The sequence below is a fragment of the Scyliorhinus torazame genome, chromosome 17 (genome assembly GCF_047496885.1).
Source record: "Scyliorhinus torazame isolate Kashiwa2021f chromosome 17, sScyTor2.1, whole genome shotgun sequence".
Lineage (NCBI taxonomy): Eukaryota > Metazoa > Chordata > Chondrichthyes > Carcharhiniformes > Scyliorhinidae > Scyliorhinus > Scyliorhinus torazame.
The window spans coordinates 17,777,768-17,805,739 of record NC_092723.1 but is presented as its reverse complement, the minus strand read 5'-3'; the positions used below and the strand labels follow the sequence as shown (position 1 = coordinate 17,805,739).

Sequence of the window (27,972 nt, the reverse complement as noted above, 5' to 3'; positions counted from 1 at the left end):
TCAGACAAATCATCAGGCCCATTTTTTAGCCGTTCAGAGCAGTCTTCCATATCAGGTCTTGAGCTTCTTGAATATACAATCATCTCTTCCAATCCCTGTAATCTTCTCCAGTCCTGCAACCCTCTGACAGGGCGGCACGGTGGCATAGTGGTTAGCATTGTTGCCTCACAGCGCCAGGGACCCGGGTCCAATCCCAGCCTCGGGTTACAGTCTGGGTGGAGTTTGCACTTTCTCCCCGTGTCTGCGTGGGTTTCCTCCGGGTGCAACGGTTTCCTCCCACAGTCCAAAGATGTACAGATTAGGTGGATTGGCCATGCTAAATTGCCCCTTGGTGTCCAAAGGGTCAGGGGGGTTACAGGGTTACGGGTATACGGCAGAGTGGGCCTAGGTAGTGTGCTCTTTCGGAGGGTTTGTGCAGATTCGATGGGCTGAATGGCCTCCTTCCGCACTGTAGGGATACTATGATTCTATGATCTCTGTCGTCTTCCAATTCTGGCCTCCTGCGCATCCCTTATTTTCTTTCCTTTTGACACTGGCGGCTGTGTCCAAGGCCCTAAACTCTGGGATTCCCTCTCTAAACCTCTCTTCCCCTTTCTCCACCTCAACAGTGATCCTAAAAACCCGTCTCTTTGATCAATTTTGGTCACCTATCCTAACATCTCTGTGTGTGTCTCAGCTTCTGGTTTTAGCTGATAAATCACCACCGGGAAGGGCCTTGGGATGATTTACTACTTTATAGGCACAATATAAATGCAAGTTTGTGGTGTTGTCATTGTTAATTGGGGGCCCAAAGCTGATCGAAGGGCCATATGTCAAAATGGTTTCCCGTGATCAGTCCTACTCTACTCAGGCGAACAAAGCAAAAATGCAGCATAGAAACCAGCTTCCACTGAAATGTAAAACTTGAGTTAGAATTGGAAGTTAGAGGGTTTCCATCTTCTCCTGGCCTCACTATACCCCTGAAAGCCACTTCTTCCCATAATCAGACCCCCGCAGGTTATTCTCCTGGCTCCCTGGCAAGACCCAAAATTGAACTCTTTCATTAGTTGAGTGCATGTGGAGCTGAATGACCTCCACCAATTTATTCGAGGAGGCCCGAGAATCAAGTTCCAACCTTCAGATGTTGGGATCATTCCCTGAGCCTTACTGCCCCTCTCAATAGGACCTAAAAGGATTTCAGAGCCCACAATAATCTTTCTGAGGTCAGGATAGACGAGCAAGCAGCACCCCACGCTGATTATGACAGTGGTTATGTTACTAAACTAACACTCAGCAGTCTCAAATGCCATTCCAGCCTGGCCATTGAAATTCAGTGAATTCAATAAATAATTAAATAAGTCTGGAAGGAATAGCTGGTATCAATAATTATGACCAAGAATCTGCTGGATTAGTTTTTTTTTAACTATCTGGTTCACTCATGCCCTTTAGAGGAAGGAAATCTGCTGTCCTTATCCTGTCTGGGCTCGACAGCTTGCAATCTTGCTCTCAAGGCAGGTGCGGTGAAGTCTAGCCCATCCCCCCCTGAAGCGGATTGAAGGCTGATGAGTGCTGAAGTAGGCTGGTTAACAGATCCACCTTGGTTACCTGTGACTTTGTCCCAGTTGTTTTCTTAAACATCAGACTGTCCAGGTTTCTCCCCTCATGCCATTCATTCCCCGCCCATTCCCCATGCCGACACATGCCAATTCATGACTCTCACCCACCCCCATATTCCTTTATAGTGCCAATGGCAACCTAGTGCCAAATCATGCCCCTGCAATCACCACCCTTTGTCCTTCCACCAAGTATCCATCATGGGCAGACCTCAGGAGCCATCCTGAGATGAAATGATTAACGTTCTAAATTTCTATGATATTCTTCACGATATAATAAATTATTCACATTCATGGTTGAGCCTTGAACTGAATGGCTTACTAGACCATTTGAGGATGTTCAAGTGTCAACCACATTGTTGTGGATTTGGAGTAACATGTAGGATGACAGTTTCCCTCCCCTAAAGGACATTAGTGAAGCAGATGAGTTTTTAGGACATATGTTCATGGTTATCATTAGACATTTCATACAAGATTTTTATTGAATTCTAATAACCCTGGGTTTCTGGATGACTCGTCCAGTGACACAACCACTACGCCACTGCTCCTCATTAATGTTTAAAGGGTAGGCTATTTGGATAACATCACAGCTTAACGGTTCCACAGACCATATCCACCCTTTAGAACATTTATGTCTACTTTAACAAATCGGAAGTCACACATTGCAGGATGAGGCTGTTGTCCCAGTGTAAATATAAGAATTCAGCACTGATTTCAAACGGCCCTGTTGACTGCAGGATTCCCTCATGTTTGAGTCATGTCCAACCACGGTTCTTCACCCCCTCCCACTCCACACACCACCCCTCAGCCCGCTTTGAAAATAGGATCTGACAGAAATAGGGATGAGACTTCCTAGCGGCATGGTTGCACAGTGGTTAGCACTGCTGTCTCACAGCTCCAGGGACCTGGGTTCAATTCTGGCCTCGGGTGACTGTCTGTGTGGAGTTTGCACTTTCTCCCCGTGTGTGTGTGGGTTTCCTCCGGGTGCTCCGGTTTCCTCCCACAGTCCAAAGATGTGCAGGTTAGGTGGCTTGGCCATGATAAATTGCCCCTTAGTTTCCTAAAGGTTAGGTGGAATTACTGGGTTACGGGGATAGGGTGGAGGCATGGGCTTAAGTAGGGTGCTCTTTCCAAGGGCCGGTGCAGACTCGATGGGTCAAATGGCCTCCTTCTGCACTGTAAATTCTATGATTTTATGACGATCTATGTCCCGCCCACCATTTTTAAAGGTTCAGGACGTCTCCATGACGCCACTAAAATCTAGGTCTATGTGAGTCATGGCAATGCTGTTGATACTTAACTGCCCTCAGGAATGGCGGTGTAAGCCATTCAGCTCTATTCAAGATTATATTGATTAAAGGTGATATTCATTCACAGAATATTGCCAGTGATACCATTATCCTATTAATTAATATAACAAAGATCTGAAAAGCTTCAATCAGCAGCAGATGTAAATGGTACTTTTACTGCAGATAGGGACATGGTGTATTGAAACAAACTTCATTATTAACACAGTATTGAACTATCGTAACATCATAAAAGAAATAGCTGACACTTAACAATTAAACAATTCTTAACACTAAAAGGAATTCCTGTTTACTACTAACTTGTACCTTCTTTATCAAAATCCATTACAGACCAAAAGCCACTTATAAATAAAGTTAGCGGACAAAGAGATACTCGTTGTATAGAGATGCCTTGGAAAGATGCTTGAAGAGAGAGACCTTCTGTCTGTGTCAGACTATTGCTTAACCTCACAATATTTGGCAAAAGCTGCTATTTAGCTCACAGCTTTTGGTAGAACTGGCCCTAAAACTTGCTGCCACATACCTGGCCCCTCCCTTTACTACATCATCACCTGATTACTTAAGTTTTAAAGACAATGTCTCTAATTGACTAATCCTCAGAAATCATAACAACAACCCATTAATCTCTCCTTTTAAACATAAGCATGGTTTTAAATAGCAATGATCGCCCTTTTACAAGGCACCTTATTGGCACCTTCTATAGCCACAGTGTCTGCCTGTCTTTTAAACCAAGAATTTTTTAAAAAACTGCAGCAGGTACATACCCCAGGCTTTTGAAACCATTACTCAACCAGATAGATATATTACAATAGATATAAGAAATTCCTACATTCAATACACTGTACCCAACGCATTTTCTCTTTTTTTGGAAACTGCGCTGGGTGGTATCAGGGACGAGATAAGCAGGATATCATTGAGCAAATTCATTTCAACACAATTAACCTTGAGACTGAGATAATCCTTTGTGATAGATTAGATTCCTGGCATAGGGCTATCCATATATTACTCCAGACTCTCTGGAAGCTCCAGGTAACCCTGTGCCCCAGTGGATATGTTGGTGGTAGCTAGAACAGGCAGAAGAAATTTATAATATCAATTCGTCACACTCTCCTACTCTCGCCCCATGGCACTGCGTTTTATTCTGTTCCCAAGTGTTTATCCAACTCCCTTTTAAATTTGCTGTTAAATCTGCTGTTGCCATACTTTCCGGCAGAAACAGTGAGGTGCATGGCTGTAGCTGGTTAACCTCGATAACCACAGGCGTTCAAACCTCCGAGGCTACACTCTTTCAGACCAGCATCTACAATCTCTGGGCTAGTTTTCACCTAGAAATTACAGTTGTTACGGATGGGAGAGACGTAAACGGAAGTTCTTTCCCTCTCCCTGTCTGTCCATAAGCAGATGCGTTTTTGAATTACTTGAAAAGTAGGCTGTGGCATGTTCCCCCCCATCCTCAGTTGTGTGGTCTAATTTTATAAGTACCTTGCAGCAAACTTGCTTTATGATTACCCCAGGTTAGTTTGATTCACATTCACACCCGGATGGGGCTTGCACGCACACACATGCACAATTGTGTGCGCACACCCATACACATAACACACACATATATACAGCAAGGAGGGATAGAAAAGAGGGAACTTTTACAACTATGGATAAAAACTGTAAAAGAACCACAGCAATGAACCATTGACACAATGTCCAGAGCCTGAAAAGTCAAAGTCCAGAGAGAGTGTTTCCTTCATGGTAGAGTTTGGTCTGGATCTGTTTCTGGTTGGAGACAGCAATGCAAAAATTCTTGAAATGCTTGACTGCACAGTATAATTGGATTTCTGTGCTTAGACCACATAGCAGGTAATTATCAGAAACTTATAAAATGAAACAGGCCTTAAGAGATGGTGGCTGGCTGCTTGGCCAGCTGACAGATCTGATGGGGTTCATTCCAGTTGGAGTTAAAGCAGCAGACACTGTGAGGCTAGAAATGTAGTATTGAAATTATCTAAAAGGCTGGAAACTTGGGATCAGTTTGTCTGTTGGTCATCTAGTTTTTGTGATTATGGGGGTGAGAGATTCCACAAGGGTGAGAGTGGAACCTTTATCTTTGTAATTTGTGTTGGAACTTTCTCGAACAGATTGCCAAGCTTCTGAGTCATGTGACCCATAGCAGCCGTCTGGTGGTTCAGCGAAATTCAATTTAAATAAAATAGCAAAAAAAGAATAAAGTTTGGATTCCGTTCATGTTTTATTAACATAACACAGCAGATAAACAGTACATTATTTATGAGCTTTCCCTCAGATGCATTTATCTCAAACACTCCCATGCAACAGCGAGTTCCACATTCTCACCACTCTCTGGGTAAAGGGATTTCTCCTGAATTCCCTGTTGACTATATTTGTGATTTCTATTCATCCCCTCTGATTTTGGTCTCTTTCATAAATGAAAACGTGTTCTCTCTGCCTACCCTATCAAACCCTTTCATGACCTGAAAGATCTCTAACAGTTCACCCCTCAGTCTTCTCTTTACTGATGAGTTAAAGTAGGAGCAGACTTATGTTGCACTTGAACGTTATGGGCCAAGTTGGGCTAAATGCTTCATTCCTGTGCTGGAGACTCGATGTAACTCAATGAGCTATATTGAACAATCCCTGACAGGTGTTCTTTTGGTGGGGTGGGGTGGGGTGGGGGGGGGGGTGGGGGGGTGTAAAATATGAAGGGTCAGTAGCCCACTGCTTTCCTGTCTATCCTTGATCCATTTTCCATTGTATGGGTGGTGGGTAAGGCACCGACTAGCTCAACAACCCTGAGGTCCATTGAGGGTCTTCTGGTCAATTACTGACTACTTAACGCCCACAATCCACCTCCACTGCCATAATACATTTGGCAGTTGCAGGTAAGCAAGAACAGAAATGCTTTGACACCTTTGTGGATAAGGTGGGAAGGGAGGGGCGTTGAATTATTCAAGGGGTGCCCTATGCACATTGCGGGCACTTTCCACAAGATGTTATCCCCCACCACCCTCACCTCCTCTTTAGGGTGCCCAGTCCTTTCTGCCCTAAGAGCCCAAGACTTACTGAGTCGTCCAAATGTCCTTTGGTGATCTCCCGTGGGCTGGTTTGCAGCACTCACTGCTGACTTCTGGTGTTGCTGGGACTGCTGAAGCTGCCAGCCAATCAGACTGGCCAGCAGCTCTCAAGGGGCAGGACCTCCTGCCCAGTGAGGGGCAGTGACTTGACCCTCAGCTTGTTTATTCCTCCTCCAGCGTATCATGGTTGCAGGACAGGATTTTCAAAAGTCAGTTGGTTGAGAACCGACTCCTGGGGTCTGCCTGGAGCAGTGTGCTCCTCCCCCCCCCATAAAATCCAGCCCTTTGTAACTCTTATCATCACAAACTTCTATTCCTTTCTCCCACATGTACCTGACTGTCTGTGTGGAGTTTGCACGTGTTCCCCATGACTGCGTGGGTTTCCTCCCACAATCCAAAGATGTGCAGGTTAGATGAAGTTACAGGGATAGGGCAGGGGAGTGGGCCGAAGCGGAGTGCCAGTGCAGACTCAATGGGCCGAATGGCCTCCTTCTGTCCTGTAGGGATTCTATGGTTCTCTGTGCTTATTTAACTTCCTCTTAAATGCCTCAAGAATTCTTTGTGCAGGCAGATTCCACATTCAATCAACACTTTTCCTAACACACATTTTGTCATTTAAACAGCTTGACAGTTTTAGTAAGATTGTCTCATCGACAAGCTGCCACCTGTTTATTTTCACTGCTATATTAAGTAAGTGTAGCTCAGTTCCAAAAATGAGCTCTGACCATGATAAATTGCTTAATGCGCTTGATTTTTAAAAAAATACATTTAATGCCCACTGCATCATCTGTGAGCTCAGAAGATGGAAAACAAAGGTAGGGATAGGAATAGGAGAAGTTTATTCAGTCCCTCAAGGTTATTTTACCATTCCATCAGGCCATGGCTCTACTTCAATTACCTGCCCTGGTTCCATATCCCTTGATGCCCCATCCTCGGCCAGGGACCATGCTCTTGTCATAATATACACCAGTATATCATATTGCAGATACACACACACTGATGGACACACAGCGGGACCAATCAACACACACAACACCGCAGCCAATCTCCAGTTAGAGCACACTCACTATAAAGACAGAGGGCATCAGAGTTCCCGCTCATTCGGGATACAGCCTCCTACAAGGACAGAGCTTACAGCTTACAGCACAGATCCTCGCCATGTGCTGGGTGCATAGACTGGTTCGGACAGGCATAGGTCTTTAGTTTAATCTAACATCGTGTTAACCCACAGTGAAAGTATGTTCACCAGTTTCTAACTTAATAAAATAGTGTTGCACTATTTTAAGTGTTGGTGGCCTGTATGTGTTCCATGGATCCAGAGCACCCAACACATCAGCCCTAAGAGGGCGTTGCAACCATGGACCGCCAAGGGATTCGTCAGGATTGTGCTTGTGGTTTGCTGTTGCCTTCTGCAGTATGGCTGACCAGGAAACTCTCCCACTCTTACCCCCCACCATCAGGCATATTGGAAGGATTGACAGGCTGATAATCAACCTGTTTGGCCACATTGTGAACACACCTTCCTTGGCCATCAAATCCTGAAGTGGGACCTGAACCCAGAGCTTCTGGCCCAGATTAAGGTCACTACCAATTGCTCCACAAGTCCGTCAATGTCCCTTACCCAAGAAGTTTGTCCACCCGAGCCTTCGAAAAACCGTTACCTATGCTTTCAACTAAGTTTTACTGGCGAAGTTACTGTCCAGACTTACTCACAAGATGATGCATGCAGTATCAGAAAGACTAGCAGAATATTATGCAGCCTATTATCAATGGAAGACAACTGGGAACAGCTCACAGGAACTGATCTATTCAGCTAAACCTTTAGGCTATCATTGCTTGGTAATTCCAGATTGTGACAACTGTTGCTAGCAACCTTTCTTGAAGTGGAACATTATATTTAGATAGATCGTACAAGTCTTCACTTGTTCCTTAGCTGCTTGTAAACAGTCTCCAGGGTACTCCTTCAGGGTGAAGCATCATGTGTGGAATGCTTGAGCTCCAAACACCCATGAAAAGTGCTAGTTTAGCACAGTGGGCTAAATAGCTGGCTTGCAAAGCAGAACAATGCCAGCAGCATGGGTTCAATTCCCCTACCGGCCTTCCCGAACAGGCGCCGGAATGTGGCGACTAGGGGCTTTTCACAGTAACTTCACTGAAGCCTACTTGTGACAATAAGCGATTATTATTATTACATTGGCTACGTGATTCCTTTGCATTATACAATACATGACATGGCAGAAAGCACTTGGCTGTAAAGCACTTTGGGAAGCTCTTAGGGTTTGAAATTCACGATAGAAATGCAAGCTCTTCTTTTAGGTTCTGTCCAAGGAGCCTTGGTGAGTTGATGTGGTACAACATGTAAATGGAACACACCGCTGCAACTGTGTAACAGTGGTGGAGGAAGTGAATCTTTAACATGGTGGATCAAGTAGATGGCTTCGAGTTTCTTGGGTGTTATTGCAGCTGCACTCGTTCAGGCAAGTGGAGAATATTCCATCACACTCCTGACTTGCGCCTTGTAGATTGTGGACATCTTGTAGGAGAATTCCTAGCCTCCGACCAGCTCTTGTAGTCAAAACATTCACATAACTGGTCATGTTAAGTTTCTGGTCAATAGTAACCCCCAGAATGTTGATGGTGAGGGATTCAGTGATTGCAATTCCATTGAGCAGCAAGGGCAGATGTTTAGACTCTCATGTTGGAGAAGCTCATTGCCTGGTACTTGTGTGGCACAAGCATTACTTCCTCACTTATCAGCCGAAGCTTCTACATTGTCCAGGCCTCGCTACATCTGGACACAGACTGGTTCAGTATCTGAGGAACTGTGAATGGCGCTAACATTGAACAGTCATCAGAACATCCACACTACGGACTGTATGATGGAAGGAAGGTCATTGATGAAGCAGCTGAAGATGGTTGGGCCTAGGACACTACTTTCTGAGGAACTCCTGCAATAATGTCCCAGGGATGAGTTGATTGGCCTCTGACAACCACAACAATTTTCCTTCCTGACAGGTATGACTCCAATCAGTGGAGAATTTGCCCCCAATTTCAATTGATTTCAAATTTGCTCGAACTCCCTCATGGTACACTTAGTCAAATACTGCCTTGGTGTGGAGTGCAGTCACTCTCAGCTCATGTCTACAATTCACCTCTTTGGTTCATGCCTGGACCAGGTTTGTAATGAATCCGAACTGAACGTGGGTGAGTGAGTTATTGCTGAATAAGCACTGCATGACAGCACTGTTAATACCTTCCATCACTTTGCTGATGATTGACAGTATATTGGGCTGGGGTAGTAATTGGACAGTTTGGATTTGTCCAGCTTTTTGTGGATAGAATATATCTGGGCAATGTTCCACAATGCGGGTTGATGTCAGTGTCGTAGCTGGACTGGAACCTCATAGTTAGGGGGCACTGCTAGTTGTGGAACCCCAGTCTGCAGTGCCACAGCTGGGGTGTTGTCAAGGCCTGTTGCCTTTACTGTATTCAGCGCCTTTGCCATTTCTTGATATCTTGCGTAGTGAATGGAATTGGTTGAAGACTGGCTTCTGAAATAGAGGGGACCTGAGGAGGAGACCGTGATGGATCATCAGCACTTATGGCCGAAGGTGGTTTCAAATTCTTCAGACTTGCCTTTGGTACCCACATGCTGGGTTCTGCGATTATTGAGGATGGAATTGTTTGTGGTGCTTCCTCCTCAGGTTCATAGCTATCTATGCTTCAAAATAATTAATTGGCTGTGAAAAGTTTTGAAGCATCTGAAGGATGCGCATAGTGTTATTGAAAATCAATGTTTTTCGGTCTTGGTTGAGGGAAACTTCCAACTTATCAATACTATTGTAATATATAAATACACATTCAAGCACACATATACTATATATATCAGACCAAGGGCCCCATCACCCCTGTGCCCACGAACTTGTGGTCTGGCAATGCCACAGTTTCATCATTTTCAACCTTGTCTTTACATTCCTCTATGGTCTCAACCCTCCCATTTACTGTAACCTCCTCTAACCAAATAACCCGCTGAGTTTACTCTCCTCCAATTCCAGCCTCATTAGCATCACCAGTTTAAATCGCTCCTCCACCAGTGGCCATGCCTTCAGCTGCCTGGGCCAGGCGGCACCGTAGCACAGCGGTTAACACTGTTGCTTCACAGCTCCAAGGTCCCAGGTTCGATTCCCGCCTGGGTCACTGTCTGTGCGGCGTATGCACATTCTCCCGTGTCTGCGTGGGATTCCTCCGGGTGCTCCAGTTTCCTCCCGCAAATCCCAAAAGACGTGCTGTTAGGTGAATTGGACATTCGGAATTCTCCCTCTGTGTATCCGAACAGGCGGCGGGCGGAATGTGGTTACTGGGGCCTTTTTACAGTAACTTAATTGCAGTGTTAATGTAAGCCTACTTGTGACAATAAAGATTATTATTATTAAAATTCTGGAATTTCCTCCCAAACTAAATTGACCAAAGTTTTGGTCCCACTTCAGTTTATCCTGAAGTGTCTCCATGTCATCTTTTGGTTGAGAAAGCATCCTGGGACACTTAGCTAGGTTGAAGGCACTATATAAATGCAGGTTATTGCCATTTCATATGTGCAGATATTTTGTAAATATTCACACCTGTGAAAATGGAAATTCTATTGGGATGTCTGAGTTGTGTGATTTGTGGAATCCTCTGGGCTTCTGCAAGCACAGTGGTTAGCACTGTTGCTTCACAGCGCCAGGGTCCCGGGTTTAGTTCCAGACTTGGGTCACTTTCTCCCTGTGTCTGTGGGTTTCCTCCGGGTGCTCCGGTTTCCTCCCATAAGTCCCGAAAGACGTGTTTGTTAGGTGAATTGGACATTCTGAATTCTCCCTCTGTGTAACCGAACAGGCGCCGGAATGTGGCGACTAGGGGATTTTAACAGTAACTTCATTGCAGTGTTAATGTAAGCCTACTTGTGACACTAATAAAGATTATTATTATGCCCACCTTCTAAAAAAAACTAATAATATTTATAATGTTTTTTTAAAAACAGTTAAAAACTAAACGGTTATCTTCCCCAGTACTGTTAACAAATGTAAAGGAGCATTGCTGTGAATAGTAGATGTCAAAACTTCAAGCAAAATTCTGTGTCGACATATTCAAGTGAACGATCCCTTTAAGTGTGTGCCTCTTTTTAATTTCCTCGTCTCCAGGTGAACAGGGGAATTATACCTGCAGTGATTTGGCACTGGTCGATTTCCACCAGAACAGGCTCTCCCTACCCGTGGTTCCTAGACTGGGGAGTGAGTGGATAATCCCTGTGCTTCCCATTGTGAACAGAACTGCACAGTGGGCATCTCATCTCAGCAGGTTCACAAATTCTGACCAGAACCCGCGCAGAAGGGGGGGGGGGGGAAGAGAGGCAGGATTCGGAGCAATTAACACAAAACTACTAATCTCGCACGCTAGTGAAATAATCGGCAAACAATTGCGTCGGTCATTGATCAAAGGTTGTCAAAACGCAACATCTATTCAGAGCCGAGTTTGTAACCAGGGAAACACCAGAGGAGGGAAAATAACCAGAAAGAAATGTATCACAAAAGCGTAACAGCGTGTGTGTCAACCCAAGGCAATCAATCTCCTGTAAACAGCCACACCATCGTTACAAGTGGCTCTCTGCTGATCATTTAATGAGTGATGTCCTCCCTAATGTATGTCAAGCAGGAACCTTTCTTCTCCATTCCCTGCCTACCCCTCACAAATGGAAGAAGAGTTAGTAAATGTAGCAGCTTCTGAGTATTGGGAACACACCACAGTGGGGCTGAGGGGGGAAGCATCCACTCATTAAACACATTTGAACTGTGCACTTCACACAATTAGCTCCAGGCTGGCAATCCTACTGAGACACAGCATCAAATTGCCCTGTCCGAGAACTGGAAATGTCCAACTCTTGCGGACCCAAATCCAAAGGGGGGGGGGGGGGGGGGGGAGAGAAAGTGGAACGCTTGACCACAAATGGCTCTGGAAGCAGAAAGCATTAAATGGATTCGAAAACTATGTGAAGGAAGGGTTAATGGAAGAAGGGAGGGAATAATGAGGGTTGAGTCTCTGGCTATTTAAAATAAAACTTTCATTCAGAAAATGTCGCTAAATTAGAAAACAAAAACACCCCGAGGTGCTTCACTGGGATGAAATGACACAGAGTTTACAAAAAGGACATGAAGTGCCAATCACAAACCTAGCTGGTGGAATTTAAAACAGAGAAGGAAAGATTTGACCACAGCACATCCAAAAGCACTTTAGAGCCAATGAGGTGTTTTTGAAGTGCAGTTATTGTTCCAATGGAATATCTGCAAAGCAAGCTCCAAGAAACAGCAATGTGCTGATGGGTAAGGCCATGGGCAGCAGAGTTTGGGTGAGCTTAATTTTATGTGAAGGGTGGGATTGGCTGAAAGATGGGTGACCAGCCAAGACAACATTGAAATGGTCAAGGTGGAGATGGTTTTGACGAGGGTTGGAGACTTGACTGAGGAACAAAGTAGGCAGCAGGAGATCCCTGTAGCTGTAAAATGTGGAGTTCCATCTGGTAAAGCTGCCTGATGTCACCACACCCTGAGACGCCGGGGTATTTATCTCATGTTGTTGTTGCAAGCTACCCATTGGCTCCCAATTATCTAAATACCTGGGATCTCAAGCCCAACCCATGATCAGTCAGAGTAGCTCCATTCGGCCTCAATGCCTGTGGACTGTAAAGCAATAAATAAAAGCAGCCATACTTTTAAAATGGAAGAAGAGTTAGTAAATGTAGCAGCTTCTGAGTATTGGGAACACACCACAGTGGGGCTGAGGGGGGAAGCATCCACTCATTAAATGGATACCACTCCTAATGGCTACCTTACCTTTCCCAAGTGGCCATTTTTTTAATGGTGATCTGAAGAATTGCGTGTGAATGGCCAGTTGACAGTGAGGGCATCTAGCTAAATCCAACCCTGCCCTCGGGCACCACGAAAACAGATGATTATTTATCTTATTGCTGTTTCATAGAATCATAGAATATTAGAATTTACAGTGCAGAAGGAATCCATTTAAGATAAAGATAGATAGTTTTTTGAAGAATAAAGGGATTAAGGGTTATGGTGTTCGGGCCGGAAAGTGGAGCTGAGTCCACAAAAGATCAGCCATGATCTCATTGAATGGTGGAGCAGGCTCGAGGGGCCAGATGGCCTACTCCTGCTCCTAGTTCTTATGTTCTTATTCAGCCCATCGAATCTGAACCGGCCACAAAGAGTACCCTACTCAAGCCCACGTATCTACCCTAACCCCGTAACCCAGTAACCCCTATTTAACCTTTTTTGGACACTAAGGGCAATTTAGCATGGCCAATCCACCTAACCTGCACATCTTTGGACTGTGGGAGGAAATCGGAGCACCCGGAGGAAACCCACGCAGACACGGGGAAAACGTGCAGGCTCCGCACAGGCAGTGACCCAGCCAGGAATCGAACCTGGGACCCTGGAGCTGTGAAACAACTGTGCTAACCACTATGCTACAATGCTGCCCTGTGGAAGCTTGCTGTGTACCATTTTGCTGTCATGTTTTCTGACTAAACATGAAAAAGAACTGCATTGGCGGCACATTGCTGTAGGATATCCTGGGGTTATGAATGGAGTTATATTAATGCAAGTCATTTTCTTTCTTTGTGTAATCAGTGTCTACATGAAAATGAATTCTCATAAACCATTAAGGATTGAAAATCCAAACTCGCAATCCAGTCCAGTTACAATGACTGGTGTTGTTCAGAAAGAGCTTTCAAGTTTTGATTTGTGCTAGGATTCAGGACAAGAGTCTAAAAGTAAATCACAATTCGCGTAGGAAGCCATCCTTTGTGATTTGCTGCAAACTATAATGGCGCCTGGAGAGTGGACAGTGTTATTAATGCACAAATCAACCAGCAACTTGTGGTTAGGAAGCAATATACACTTTATTGTAAATTGCCAAACGTTTCTGGACGATGTGTGCCACATCTCCGCTAGCTTCACAAAAATGGCATGTTGCCCTGAATTTCCCTGTAATTTCCAGAAATTGCCACATTTATACATAATTTCATTTCATTTTTCATTTCATTTCATTTTCATTCATTTTCAAATTAGCCATCAAACTCACCACAGAAATTTGAGCCTTGGAATTAACAGTGTATCTACCCTTTGAACAATATGATCATTTTTAATGACTGCTACGCAAACTCTCTAGCCCAGAAAGTGAGCAATTATAACCGTGGTGTGTCATTCCCTTAGTAAGTTGGTGCATATTTTTAAAAAGTCAAAGTCCTACCTTTTTTTCACTTTCCCTTTCTATCTCTTTTCTTTTTCTCCCCATTAATCCAATCTTTCTTTCAACCTCTGTTTTTTTATTGCTACAGTGCAGAAGGAGGTCCTCTGGCCCATTGAGTCTGCACTGACACTCAGAGAGAGCACTCTACTCAGGCTCATTTCCCTGCCTTATCCCCGTAACCCCACGCATTGATCATGGCCTATCCACCTAACCTGCACATCTTTGGACTGTGGGGGCAAACTCTCGGAGCACCCGGAGGAAACCCACGCAGACACGGGGAGAAAGTGCAAACGCCACACAGACAGTGACCCAAGGCTGGAATCGAACCCGGGTCCCTGGCACTGTGAGGCATCAGGGCTGACCACTGTGCCACCATGTCGCCCGGGTCCCTGGCGCTGTGAGGCAGTAGTACTAACCACTCTGCCACTGTGCCACCTGGAGCTGATTTGATTCCAGTCTTCTCAGTCCTCCGCTGTTGCTTCCTGAATCTTTACACCTCATTGATTAAAGAGATCGACTGTTGGCTAGTTGCTCTCTGAGATTCCAGATGCCTGGGTTGCCCTCAATGCACTATTATCAGCTCACACCCCTAGAAAAACATGTAGGACAACGCAAATTGTTGAGCTAAGTTGTAGGTCAAAGCCGAATAATGGTGCACACTGCGAGATACCCCACTCCAATGAGTTCCAGCCCATTGTAAATAGAGGTGAGAACTTCAGAAACAGAACTGTTGGCTGCAAATTAATCCAATATCTCCACGGTTACGCAGGTTTGGGTGAGACTGGTTGTGTAACAGGTGCAAGTATTGGAGCAGAAATAAGCATTCACAAAGGGCAGACCCTGAACTTCAGACTCTGGAGTGATCAGTCAGGATTAGTGAATGGCATAATATTTTTCAGCTGCTGTGTTGGTGGAGGTCATCAAAGAGAAATATTATTGGGGCGTCGTCAAAGGATTGTATCCCTGTCAGTTTTTCGAGTCCTATTCCTTCGATTCTTATCAAACCGTTCTCCTGGGAACTATTTCCAGGCAAAGATTCAGGAGGTGTCATTCAGTTGCGCAAATGGGGAAAATTAAATGACATAGAGTCATAGAAGTGTACACCACAGAAAAGGCGCTTCGGAACATCACATCAAAAACAGCCACCTAAGCATCCCAATCTCATTTTCCAGCACTTGGATTCGCCCATCCAAATACATGCATCAGAAATATAGTGAAGCAGGTGACTGGTCTGAGAGCAGTGTCGCGGGTGCATGCCTCCAAGAGCCTCCGTGAGCCTGGTGGTTAAGTGCGCTACCCATTGTCGTAGTAAGTCACCCCTTTGCTAGCTGAGCTAACTTGGCTTCCATCTTACTGATTTTAACATTTTCTCTCCCCTGTGTTGAAATCCCTCTCTGACCCCACCCGTCCCAATGTCTGTAACCTCCTCCAGGCTACTGCCCCCGAAAGCTCCTCCCCACTCCCAGCACATCCCCATCTTTCTTATCCCGGCCAATGGTACCCATGCCCTCAGCTGCTGAGACCCAAAACTCTGGTAACTCCCTCCCCTTCAGGACATTCCTTAAAATCGAACTCATCAAGCAATCTTGTGGGTCAACCTTTTTTTTCCTTTATTTGTTCATCCCTAATTTCCCTCGACTGGGTTGTCGCTGATCCACCTTCTTGAAGGGAACTGAGTTACTTAGTAGGCTATTTCAGAGGGCTGATAAGGACAACCATTTACTGTGGGTCTGGAACAATATAAAGGCCAGACGGGTAAGGATGGCAGATTTCCTTAATAAAAACAGAAAATGCTGGGAAAACCCAGTAGGCCCGGCAGCATCTGTGGAGAGAGAAATAGAGTTAAAGTTTTGAGTCCAATATGACTCCCCTCTGGAACTGGGCAGATTTGCTTTGCTGGAAGATATGGCTGAACCAGATGTGTCTTTACACCAGTCCACACGTTTTATAGTCACCATTTAGAAGACAATCTTTTCCTTCCAGATTTGATTTAATTAAGTTCAATTCCCCCACCTGCTGCTACAGTGGGATTTGAACTTCTGTCCCTACAGTATTAGTCACGGCCTCTAAATTACAAACCCTGTGACATTATTCATGTTTGCTACCGGACCTGTCCTAATAGCTCAGTTTTTGGCCCTTGGGCTGATTTCATCTCCTTTTGACTCCTGTGAAGCATCGTGGAGCAGTTTACTGACTTAAAGGTGCTATATAAATTAAAGTTGTTGCTGACTCAAATGTGAGAGTGCTTCCCAGTGAATCATGGTTGGCATCAGAATCTGTGACTTTGCCTTAGCAGCTATAATTTCATTGCATAATTATGCAATTAATTAATTCACTGCAATGCTGTGATTACAAAAATGGTTCAATCCTGCAAATTATTGCAAAATATAATTTATAAATATGAGCACTGTAAAGTGTGACATTGAACTAAGTGCGGAAACCGTTGCACAACACATTCTATTTCAACACCTAAATAAAAGCCCACAGAGATGCAGTGTTACAGAAAGAGATTGGGGAAGGTACCAGCCTCTATGACAATGTACATGCTCCACTTTAAGATTTCCCTTCGATCTCCCCTGTGGTTGCAGGGGTGTATATAGTTGCAATGGGCACAGGTGCTTTCTTGGTAACGCGCCCAATTGCCCACCATCACTTGCAGAGCCTGCACAATATGGTTCTGGAGGCTATTTGACCACAGAAGTACTGCAGCCCATCCTGGTCCTCTCCTCGACCAATATTCAGGCATTCCACTAGATGCTGAGAATCGGCAGGGGATGGATGAAGAGAATTTTTTTTTTTTGCACAATGAGATGCGACTGAAAAGACGACAGAGGCTGATTCAGCAATAACTTGCCAAAGGGAATTGGATAAATACCTTAAATGTAGAACGTCGGAGGGCTATGGGAAACATCGCAGGGGAGCATCAAAATGTTGGGCCAAATAGCCTTGTTCAGTTCTGTATGACTCTCTTGACACGCACAGCTAAAATCCTCTCCACCCCTCATCTGACAACCACACATAAAATTTTCAAAAGGGATCTTTCCTCCTCCCTACCCCAGTGCTGTTCCAACCAGTGAACACCACATAGACTAGCTATCCAACCTGGGACCTTCTTGTCCGCAACAACCTGTATTTATGTGGCACCTTTAATGTAGCAACAGTAAGAAGTCTTACAACACCTGGTTAAAGTCCAACAGGTTTGTTTCAAACACTAGGTGAGGAAGGAGCAGTGCTCCGAAAGCTAGTGTTTGAAACAAACCTGTTGGACTTTATCCTGGTGTTGTAAGACTTCTTACTGTGCTCACCCCAGTCCAACGCCAGCATCTCCACATCATTAATGTAGAAAACATGTCAGAGGTGTTTCACAGTTGTGTCATCAGACAAATGAATTATCTGATTCTATCATGAACAGATCTGTATTCATTCCTTAGCTCAGGGAGATGAGGGGAAATTTTAATTTTGGGATGGGGAGCCCAATAGCTTTTTTGAGTCGCAATTTATCAGTTGGTTGCTAAGCAGTTAAGGCTGTTGCCGTTGGTTACATGAACGCATAGTTTGGAAAAGAATTATTGTTTCTACCAGCAACGGGCTGCTTTTACAATTTTGAGGAATTTGGCTGTCAGGGAGTAATAGGGAAAGCATTTAAAGATGATACATGAGAGAGAGTGAGGCACTGTGTAATATGAAGTGAAATGAAACTTGATTTATATGGGCTTCAAATTATGTTGTGGAGCAACAGCTCTCCAGGTTTGATTGTGGCTGTCTGCCCTTAGTCCATTCACGGTAGCATTGTGGATAGCACAATTGCTTCACAGCTCAAGGGTCCCAGGTTCGATTCCTGACTTGGGTCACTGTCTGTGCGGAGTCTGCACATCCTCCCCATGTGTGCGTGGGTTTCCTCCGGGTGCTCCGGTTTCCTCCCACAGTCCAAAGATGTGCGGGTTAGGTGGATTGGCCATACTAAATTGCCCATAGTGTCCAAAATTGCCTTTAGTGTTGGGTGGGGTTACTGGGTTATGGGGATAGGGTGGAGGTGTGTACCTTGGGTAGGGTGCTCTGTCCAAGAGCCGGTGCAGACTCGATGGGCCGAATGGCCTCCTTCTGCACTGTAAATTCTATGATCTATGATCTATGATCTATGAACCCCTCAGGCCTGTTCCGCCATCCAATTAGATTGTGGTACATCCACATTTCAACTTCGCGCAACCTGCTCCTGGCTTCGTTAGGCTTAATTCCTCTTAATGTATCAAAGATCTATCGCTTTGAAAGTTGCGACCCTTCCAAAACAGCCCCAAAGACTGGAGGGGAGCAGGTCGGGCTTTAATACTGAGGATGAAAGAAAGTAAAGAAGTTTTGCTTTGATACAGAACCTACTTATTTACCTAGAGTGGGGCGGCACGGTGGCACAGTGGTTAGCACCGCTGCCTCACAGTGCCAGGGACCCGGGTTCGAATCTGGCCTTGGGTGACTGTCTGCGGGGAGTTTTCACTTTCTCCCCATTATCCAAAGATGTGCAGGTTAGGTGGATTGGCCCTGCTCAATGCGCAGGGTTACGGGGATAGGGTGGGGGTTAGCCTAGGTGGAGTGCTCCTGTGGAGGGTTGGTGCAGACCCGATGGGCCGAATGGCTTCTGCACTGCAGGGATCCGATGGTTGTACATGAGCTCAGGGCATCCCTTTACAGCAGTGATGGCCAATCTGCCGCCCAGGGATTACATGTGGTCCATCTGGGTCCCGGAGCGGCCCATGAGTCAGTGTGCTGGCCGTTACCCAGGCACAGGGCTGCCTCACTTCCCTGATTTCCATCCACGGCGTCTTTTTCCTAACGGTGTGACTAAAGTGATTCGCACATAAAGCGAGGGCGAGTGACGTGAGATGTGTGCTGTTTGTTCACAACACTGACTGTGAGAGCTGTGTCCAAAGTGTAAAGATTTATTTTATTTTTACCATTTGAAATTGATGACAGTTCTATTAATATATAAATGATTAAGCGTTTTCTATAACTAGTAATGAAATATTCGGCATGTATTAAATGTGTTTAATCTTATTCATGGGGTCATGGTTAGTGAAGAAGCCCCAATTTCAACCTTACAGCCCACTGAGATGAAAAAGGGCCTCTCAAGCAGCCCACTCACTAGTCTAGGGTTGGGCATCACTGCTTTACAGTCAGTGAGGCATTTTTGAAGTGTAGTCAGTGCTGTAATGTAGTAATGCAGCCAGCCAATTTGCACACAGCAAGGTCCCACAAATTGTCATGTGATAATTACCAGAGAATCTGTTTTAGTGATGCCTGTTAAGGAAAAAAGAATAGGGAGTATCCGCTTGCTCTTCATCAGGCAGAGGTAAGGTATGGTTTTTCATCCATTTGAGAGCGCAGGCAGGGGCAACCCGGATGCGACCCGGATGGTAGGTGCCCGGAGAGGCCTCTTCCGGGATTTACCCGGCTCGCCACGTCTCGCAAGATCTAACAGGATCTCGCGAGATGCCGCGACCTGAATCCCGCCCCTTGTGGGTGGGATCAGTATTTGACAAGTCTGCATATTAGAGTGAGACAGCTAGTTTCACCCTAATAGGCACTCGCCTGATCTACCCGAGGCTTTGGGATTTAACCCCTTCGCCCCGGAGACCTTAGGCGAGTGCTGGCCAGTACTGGTTCCCACAAACTTGGACCAGGTGAGACGGCGCTTGGGGCACTTGGGGGGGAGATTTCCCAGGGGATCGGAGGCCCCTGGGTGGGTGGCACCCTGGCACTGCCACCTGGGTGCCAGCCTGGCACTGCCAGTGTGTCCAGGTGGCACTGCCAGTGTGTCCAGGTGGTGTTGCCAATTTGCACCGGAGACACCAATAATGTTGCTCTTTTTAATGAGTGGAATACTGATATGACAGTTATTAATGATGATATTGCTTTCAGAGTCACCAGGTATCAAATGATACCACCACAAGGTTTAACCGGATATCGATCAAAGACCCAACAACCAGTTAGTTAGTTCAAGTTCAATGATAGTTTATTTACACACAAGAATTACTTCGACATGCAACATAAAACACTACAAGCTAAATTACACCTAACACTACAACAACCTGTACTTAACTTCAGGCACCCGGCTTACTGCAGAGGAACAAGGCCTTTGTTCGGATCTTGCGTGGCTGGGTGGAAGAAGTGACTTTGTTTCTGCTGGGCTCATCCATCTGGTAGCGATCGTTGGTCTTGAACTTGCTTCTGGTCGTGGTATTGCAATTGGTTTCAGGCATAGGCCGGGCCAAAAGAGACCGAACACATAGCAGTGTCTCTTTTTATCCTTCGGGGGTTTCGCGCTCTTTTGGGCGGTCCTTAGTTTTGGACCCAATAATTCGGCAGGGTTTGATTACTGCTTTCGATTTTAGCCAATAAAGGGGCGGGTGCCTTGATGGCTGGGCGTGTCCTGAGCGGTCATTGAGCTTGGCTGTTTGGCCTTCCTGGGTGAAGGGAGTAGTGCTGATGTGTCTGTATCTGATACCTGAGTACAAGTCTTTTGTTCTGGGGAAATGGGCCATTAGAGTGCAAATCGGTTGGGGGTTTCGATAGTGTCTGGTTATCTAGTGACCAATATACATTTCAGCTCTGAGTTCGTCTGGATCCTGCATTGGCCATATTCCCATGATTCTTTGCAAGTGGCCCTACTCCCCTTTGTAAGTGGCCATGTTTCCCTTTGTAAGTGGCCATCCCAAATGGCTACAGTGGCACTGCCAGTCTTCCCAGGTGGCACTGCCAATGTGTCCAGGTGACACTGCCAGGCTGGTAGGGGCATTGCCAGAGTGCCAGGCTGGCATTTTACCCATGCTGGGGACTGGGCCTAGAGGTGCCCTGCCAGTGTGAGGTGAGGTATGGGCCTGAGAACCCCCTGGTAGGTGAATTGGGGAATTCCAGGGGTCGAGAGGTTGGGGCACCATTTAAAAATAACATCCCGATCTCCTCCTGCACTGAGGAAAGAACCCAGAGTGCAGTTAGATAGCGGGGTTGCTCCCGGCCCCTCGATTCCCGCCCACAACGGACGGTGTTTTATTTTGGTTTGATCGTGCCCAGCACCTCAAAAGTCATCCAAAAGACGGCAGCTCTGACAGCGCAGCACTCACTCAGTACTGCACTGGCTATAAACTCAAGAGAAAAAAGCAAATTACTGTGGATGCTGCTGGAATCTGAAACAAAAAGAGAAAATGCTGGACAATCTCAGCAGGTCTGACAGCCTCTGGAAGACAGAACAGAGCCAATGTTTCCAGTTCTGATGACTATTCGTCAAATCACTTTGACAAAAAGTCATCCAGGCTCGAAACGTTAGCTCTGTTCTCGCTCCAGAGATGTTGTCAGACCTGCTAAGATTATCCAGCATTTTCTATATTCTCAAGTATCCAGAGTGAGATTTGAACCTGCAGCTTTTGAACTCAAAAGGGGGAGAGGGTTATCCCACTGAGCCCAATAGGCAGGAAGATTGTTTGATTTTCTTTGGGAAATCAGGGGGTATTGCTGCTGCCCCTACCCTTGCATGGGGTAAACAAAAAAAAACAGCCGCTGTTTCTGCTCCAGAGCACTGTGAGTGAGCACGGATGGCTAGGGAGGAACAGGCTGTGAGACTGCACACAGTCAAATAGCTGCTGACACGCTCGGCCTTGATTTACATGAGAGACCATTGGTCAAAGCACTGTAAGAGTCTGTGGGCTTTGTCACTGTGTCCCATAAGGTGTCAAGATCTCCAGAAAAGATGGGGAGGAAAGCAGAACTTCTTCTTGCACAGAACTAAAGTTTTTACAGTACAGAAATTGGTCATTCAGCCCAACTGGTCTATGCTGGCGTTTAAGCTCCACACGAGCCTGTTCCCATACCTTTTCATCTCAATCTATCTACATTATTTCTCCTTCATATTTCCCTTCCTCCTAAATACGTCTATAGTGTTGGCCTCAAGTCCTCAACGAGTCCTCATCGTGTGGTCCATATTCTCATCGCTCTCTGGGAACATTACTCAGGATTTCCTGATTGGATTATCTTACACCTGTGTGGCTTCGAGCTTTAGTTTGAAGGTCTCTTCTCCAGATCGGCCATATCATAAACTGAAGGACCTCTGATTGGTCACCCATCAGCTTTCTCTTTTCTGGCCTTTGCAGTCTTTCTTTGTCGTTATAACCTCCCAAGTTTTAGCCATTGTGCTTTTCGCAGCTGTGCCCCCTTCAGCCACAATGTCTATTCGCCTGGTTGAGCCTCGGGCGACACCCCTTTTGGGATTGGCAGATCGAAGTCTCCCAGGCATCCGGTTTTCACTTCCCAACCAGCCCCCCACCCTCGCCCTCCATCTGGTCTCTTCTCGCCAACTTTCTGAAGCCACAGGTCCAAGCCTGGATGGTCAGTGGATTTGAGGGTCAGACTCATGTTGCCAATCACCTCACACTGAGTTCACCTTGTACATGAAGCCAGAATCATACACAGAAACATAGAGACATTCTAAACACAGGAACCACAGCTGACCATTCAGCCCCTTCAGCCCATCCCACCATTCAATTAGATCCTGGCTGATCTGTACCTTAACTCCACTTGCCCAGGTTTGTTCCATAACCCTTAACTCCCTTGCCCAGAGCCCAGCACAATGGGCTGCACAGTGGTTAGCACTGTTGATTCACAGAGCCAGGATCCCGGGTTCGATTCCCGGCTTGGGTCACTGTGCGGAGTCTGCACGTTCTCCCTGTGTCTGCGTGGATTTCCTCCGGGCGCTCCGGTTTCCTCCCACAAGTCCCGAAAGACGTGCTTGTTAGGTGAATTGGGCATTCCCTCTGTGTACCCGAACAGGCGCCGGAGTGTGGCGACTAAGGGGATTTTCACAGTAACTTCATTGCGGCGTTAATGTAAGCCTGCTTGTGACAGTAAAGGTGATTAACATTAACAATCCCGGTTGTGAAATTATCTATCGAACCTGCCCTCGACATCTTTCTGTTCGGAGAGAGTTTCAGATTTCTACTGTTGAGTTAAAAACCAGCAGTGCACTCTGAGTGCTGAAACTCTACAGCCGCCAGCCCTCAGCAGTCTGTGAGATATCACATCCCCCCCCCCCCCCCCCCCCCAGATTTCATGGCCATTGTTTACAGTCCCTTATTCAGCAGTAAAAGCACACAACCTCTCTCTCTCTCTCTCTACATTGCCCCCGCTGTGTACATTAGTCCCAGGGGGAGGGCTGACAAGAGTGTTTGCAACACACTTAAATCTTACTGACTACCCTCCTTGTCTGAAGACGCAATAAAGCATTCTCCCTGCACCTTAGCAGGAGCTGCTGCTGCTGTACAACAAGCATTTGAGAAATATTTGCCATTTGAAGCAATCACGTTGCAGGTTTCACTAATTACGGTGATCTCTGTAAATCATCAGATACTTACAGCAGTGACAAGAGGATCAAAGCAAGAGTTGTAAAATTACTTCTAGAATATTCCAAGCAGAAATGTTTGAGAGGAGATAAAAAAACAGCCACTTACAGACTTTAACAAGAAGAGACTAGATTTCATCCAGTTGCCGGTCAGTAACACTGGATTTAACTGTCTGAAAGCTTCCCTTAGAGAGCATCATACGCACACATACTTCATGGTCTGATGAGAGCACAGATCACATCAACACTAAGCATTGATATTAGTACTGACTCCGCCTCTCCCTTGCGCTCTCCACATTCCCCAGACTGTTTAATCCAGCCTCCTGCCAATCTAAGAGCAGCCTGTTCCTCTTCCCTCGCCAATCCTGTGTCCTGTTCCTCTGGGGTTATTTTTATTTCTTTGCCCGCAACCCCGTTTCACCCAAACTCCCCCCCCCCCCCCAGCAACCCCGCCCCCATCCCTCACGTTAACCCTGCCAAATCCTTCACAAAATGTCCGCAGTGTTCCAAGTAGCCTGAGCCTCAAGCTGCGGCTTGTCTCTCGCTCAAGCAGAAACAGCCTGTTTACTGATCAACATGCTGAAGGAGGCCAGAACTCAAGTGGCACAGCAGGCAGACCGAATAATATCCCGGCCTGCTGTACCGTTTTTGGGGGGGGGGGGGATGTAGATGGGTTATTTGACTTATAGGCAAGACAGGTTTGCCCTGACAGTGTCCATTCCTCATACCTGTGTGAATAATGAACTCATTCTAAACTCCCTGTCCATGTTCTAATGGGCGGCACTGTAACACAGGGGTTAGCACTGTTGCTTCACAGCGCCAGGGTCCCGGGTTCGACTCCCGTTTGGGTCACTGTCTGTGCGGAGTCTGCACGTTCTCCCCGTGTCTGCGTGGGTTTCCTCTGGGCGCTCCGGTTTCCTCCCACAAGTCCCAAAAGATGCAGTACAATGCCGTTAGGTGAATTGAACATTCTGGCCAGGATTCTCCAACCCGGCGCCGGGTCGGGGAATCCCCGGAGGGGCGCAAGAATCGCGACCCGCCGTCCCGACACCAGCCTCCCAATTCTCCGGTGCCGTTTTTCAGGCACCGGCAGAATCGCCGCCACGACGGTCGAGGTCCGTTGACAGCGGCCCACTCGGCGATTCTCCGGGCGCCGATGGGCCGAGTAGCCAACAGGTTTTGGCCAGTCACCTCACACATGGCAGGTCCTGGAAGGTCCTGGAAGGTATGTGCGCGGGGGCAGTCCTGGTGTGGGGGGGGGATCTGACCCAGGGGGCGGGGGGGGGGGCCCATGGTGGCCTGGCCCGTGATCGGGGCCGACCGATCGGCGTACGGGCTGGTTCCGTGGGGGCCTACTTTACTCCGCGCCGGGTCCCTGTAGGGCTCCGCCATATTGCCCTGGGGCCGGCGCGGAGAAGGGAACCCCCGCGCATGTGCGGAAATACGCCGGCCGTTGAAGATCTGGGGCAGTGGAGACGACACAGGGGCGAGGTGGGAGCCTCGGTTTGGTCCCCGATTTGGGAGAACCATCGGTTCGTCCCGGGAAGGATGGATGGGGGTTTTGGAGCTGGCATCGGGCAGGGATTAGGAGAATAGGGGACCTGTTTATAGATGGGACGTTTGCGAGCCTAGGGGCGCTGGAGGAGAAGTTTGGGTTACCCCCGGGAAATGCTTTCAGGTATATGCAAGTGAGGGCGTTTGTGAGGCGGCAGGTGAGGGAATTCCCACTGCTTCCGGCACGTGGGATTCAGGACAGGGTGATTTTGGGTGTATGGGTTGGAGAAGGCAACGTTTCGGCGATTTACCAGGAGCTGAAAGAAGAGGAGGAGGCCTCGGTAGAGGAGTTAAAGGGCAAGTGGGAGGAGGAGCTTGGGGAGGAGATAGATGAGGGTCTGTGGGCCGGTGCCCTGAGTAGGGTTAATTCCTCCTCCTCTTGCGCCAGGCTCAGCCTAATACAATTCAAAGTTACTCACAGAGCGCATATGACAGGGGCGAGGCTGAGTAGGTTCTTTGGGGTGGAGGACAGATGTGGGAGGTGCTCAGGAAGCCCGGCGAATCACGTCCACATGTTCTGGTCGTGCCTGGCACTGGATGGGTTTTGGAGGGGTTTCGCGAGGACTATGTCCAAGGTGGTGAAAGTCCAGGTGAAGCCGAGTTGGGGGTTGGCACTATTTGGGGTAACGGACGAGCCAGGAGTGCAGGAGGCGAAAGAGGCCGGTATCCTGGCCTTTGCGTCCCTGGTAGCCCGGCGGAGGATCTTGTTATTATGGAAGGACGCAAAGCCCCCCAGTGTGGAAGCCTGGATAAATGACATGGCAGGGTTCATTAAGCTGGAGAGGATAAAGTTTGCCTTACGGGGGTCTGTGCAGGGGTTCTTCAGGCGGTGGCAACCGTTCCTAGACTATCTCGCGGAGCGTTAGGAGGAGGTCAGCAGCAGCAGCAATCCAAGGGTGGGGGGGGAGGGGGGGGTCTCTTTCGGGGGGGGAATTCGGGTGAGTGGGGGGGCTTCCCTATGGGTACCTTTGAATGTCATATGGGGGGGTTACTGTATATGGGGGAAACTCAATGTATAAGTTTGGTATAATTTTTGACTGTTGTGTTTCTTTCTTTTTGTTATGGGGGGGAGGGTTGGTAAAAATTTTGTTGGAAAATTTGAATAAACATATTTTTTTTAAAAAAGGATATACGTCGGCCGTTCCGCGCATGCGTGAGATCATGCCGGCCGTTCCGCGCATGCGCGGGCCATTCCCTGCCGGCTGGAGCTGCGGGGACCACTCCGGCGGCAACCTAGCCCCCTAGAAAGGTGAGAATTCCTCACTTTCTGGGGCCGTTGATGCCGGAGTCTTTGGCGCCGGTTTTCCCGCTGGCGTGGGGGCATATCCTCATTTTTAGAGAATCCCGAACTCTGAATTCTCCCTCTGTGTACCCGAACAGGTGCCGGAATGTGGTGACTAGGGGCTGTTCACAGTAACTTCATTGCAGTGTTAATGTAAGCCTACTTGTGACAATAATAAAGATTATAAAAATAAATTTGCGCCAAATCCCATTTACCCATCACTCCTGTGTTCACTGATCTATTTTGGCAATGCCTCAATTTAAAAATTCTGATCCCTATTTTCAAGTTCCTCTGTGATCCCGCCCCACCACATCTCTACGGTGTCTTCCAGCCCTGCAACCCTCTGAAGAAGAGTCTTCTCGGACTTGAAACTTCACTCTGTTTCTCCCTCCACAGACGCTGCCAGGTCTGCTGAGTTTGTCCAGCTGTTTTCATCTCTGAGCTTCTCTAAGTCTTGTGCATCCTCAAATGTCGTTGCTCACCTTGGACAGCCGTGCCTCCAACTGCCCAAGTCCAAGCTCTGGATTCCTCTCCCTAAACCTCTGTGCCTCTGTACCGCTCCCGGCTTCTGTAAAACGCTCTCAAAACCTACCTCTTTAACCAAGATTTTGGTCAGCGGTCCTGGTCACAGTTGGCCGAATGGCCTCATTCTGTGTTGTAGATGCCAATGCATCTGATGGATCTATAATACTTCCTCTTGTCAATTGTTTTTGTCCTGTGAAGTGGATTGGGATGGTTTACTATGTTAAAGGTACTTTATAAATGTGTTGATGATAAAAGAGGCATGTTCTAAAAGTTTTTCATCTTGACTCAACAGGACAGATTCGCAAGAATATCAAATTTCAAAGGGAACAACAATTTATAATTGTACTGCATCTTTTTTTTCAGCAATACTCAAGTTCTGTACTACCAAAAAACTAGTTATACAAATGTAAAGTCCCAGTAGTCCCAGATGACTATAGGCTGCTTTGCCCTTTGAGGGCGAGAGTTGACTGGTGGTGATTTAACCTGAGGATCACCACACCTCAGGTGAGGGGCAAGAACATAGAACACACAGCGCAGAGGGAGGCCATTTGGCCCATCAGGTCTGCACCAACCCACTTAAGCCCTCACTTCCACCCTATCCCCGTGAACCAATAACCCCTCCTAACCTTTTTGGTCACTAAGAGCAATTTATCATGGCCAATCCACCTAACCTGCACGTCTTTGGACTGTGGGAGGAAACCGGAGCACCCGGAGGAAACCCACGCAGACACGGGGAGAACGTGAAGACTTCGCACAGACAGTGACCCAGCGGGGAATCGAACCTGGGACCCTGGCGCTGTGAAGCCACAGTGCTATCCACTTGTGCTACCATGCTGCCCACTAGGTTGAGAAGGCGGGACCTTCCTGAGTGTAGCGCAATCAATTACTCACGAGACGAGAAGAGATGAAGTCAATCAAAGGCTTTATTAAGCAGACTTGTTCCCCAGCAGCTCAGTTA

The 27,972-nt window shown here is 46.9% G+C and overlaps 1 protein-coding gene across 2 annotated transcripts in view; it reads right to left on the bottom strand.

Annotated features, from left to right (window-relative positions):
- LOC140393752 (cyclin-dependent kinase 18-like) overlaps positions 1–23,949 on the bottom strand; it is a 136,925-nt gene extending 112,976 nt beyond the window's left edge. For both annotated transcript variants that reach the window (XM_072480135.1, XM_072480136.1), the window contains exon 1: positions 23,763–23,949. The gene's annotated coding sequence lies outside the window, so the exon portion shown is untranslated. The remainder of the gene's footprint in view (positions 1–23,762) is intronic.
- Positions 23,950–27,972: the final 4,023 nt, after the last annotated feature.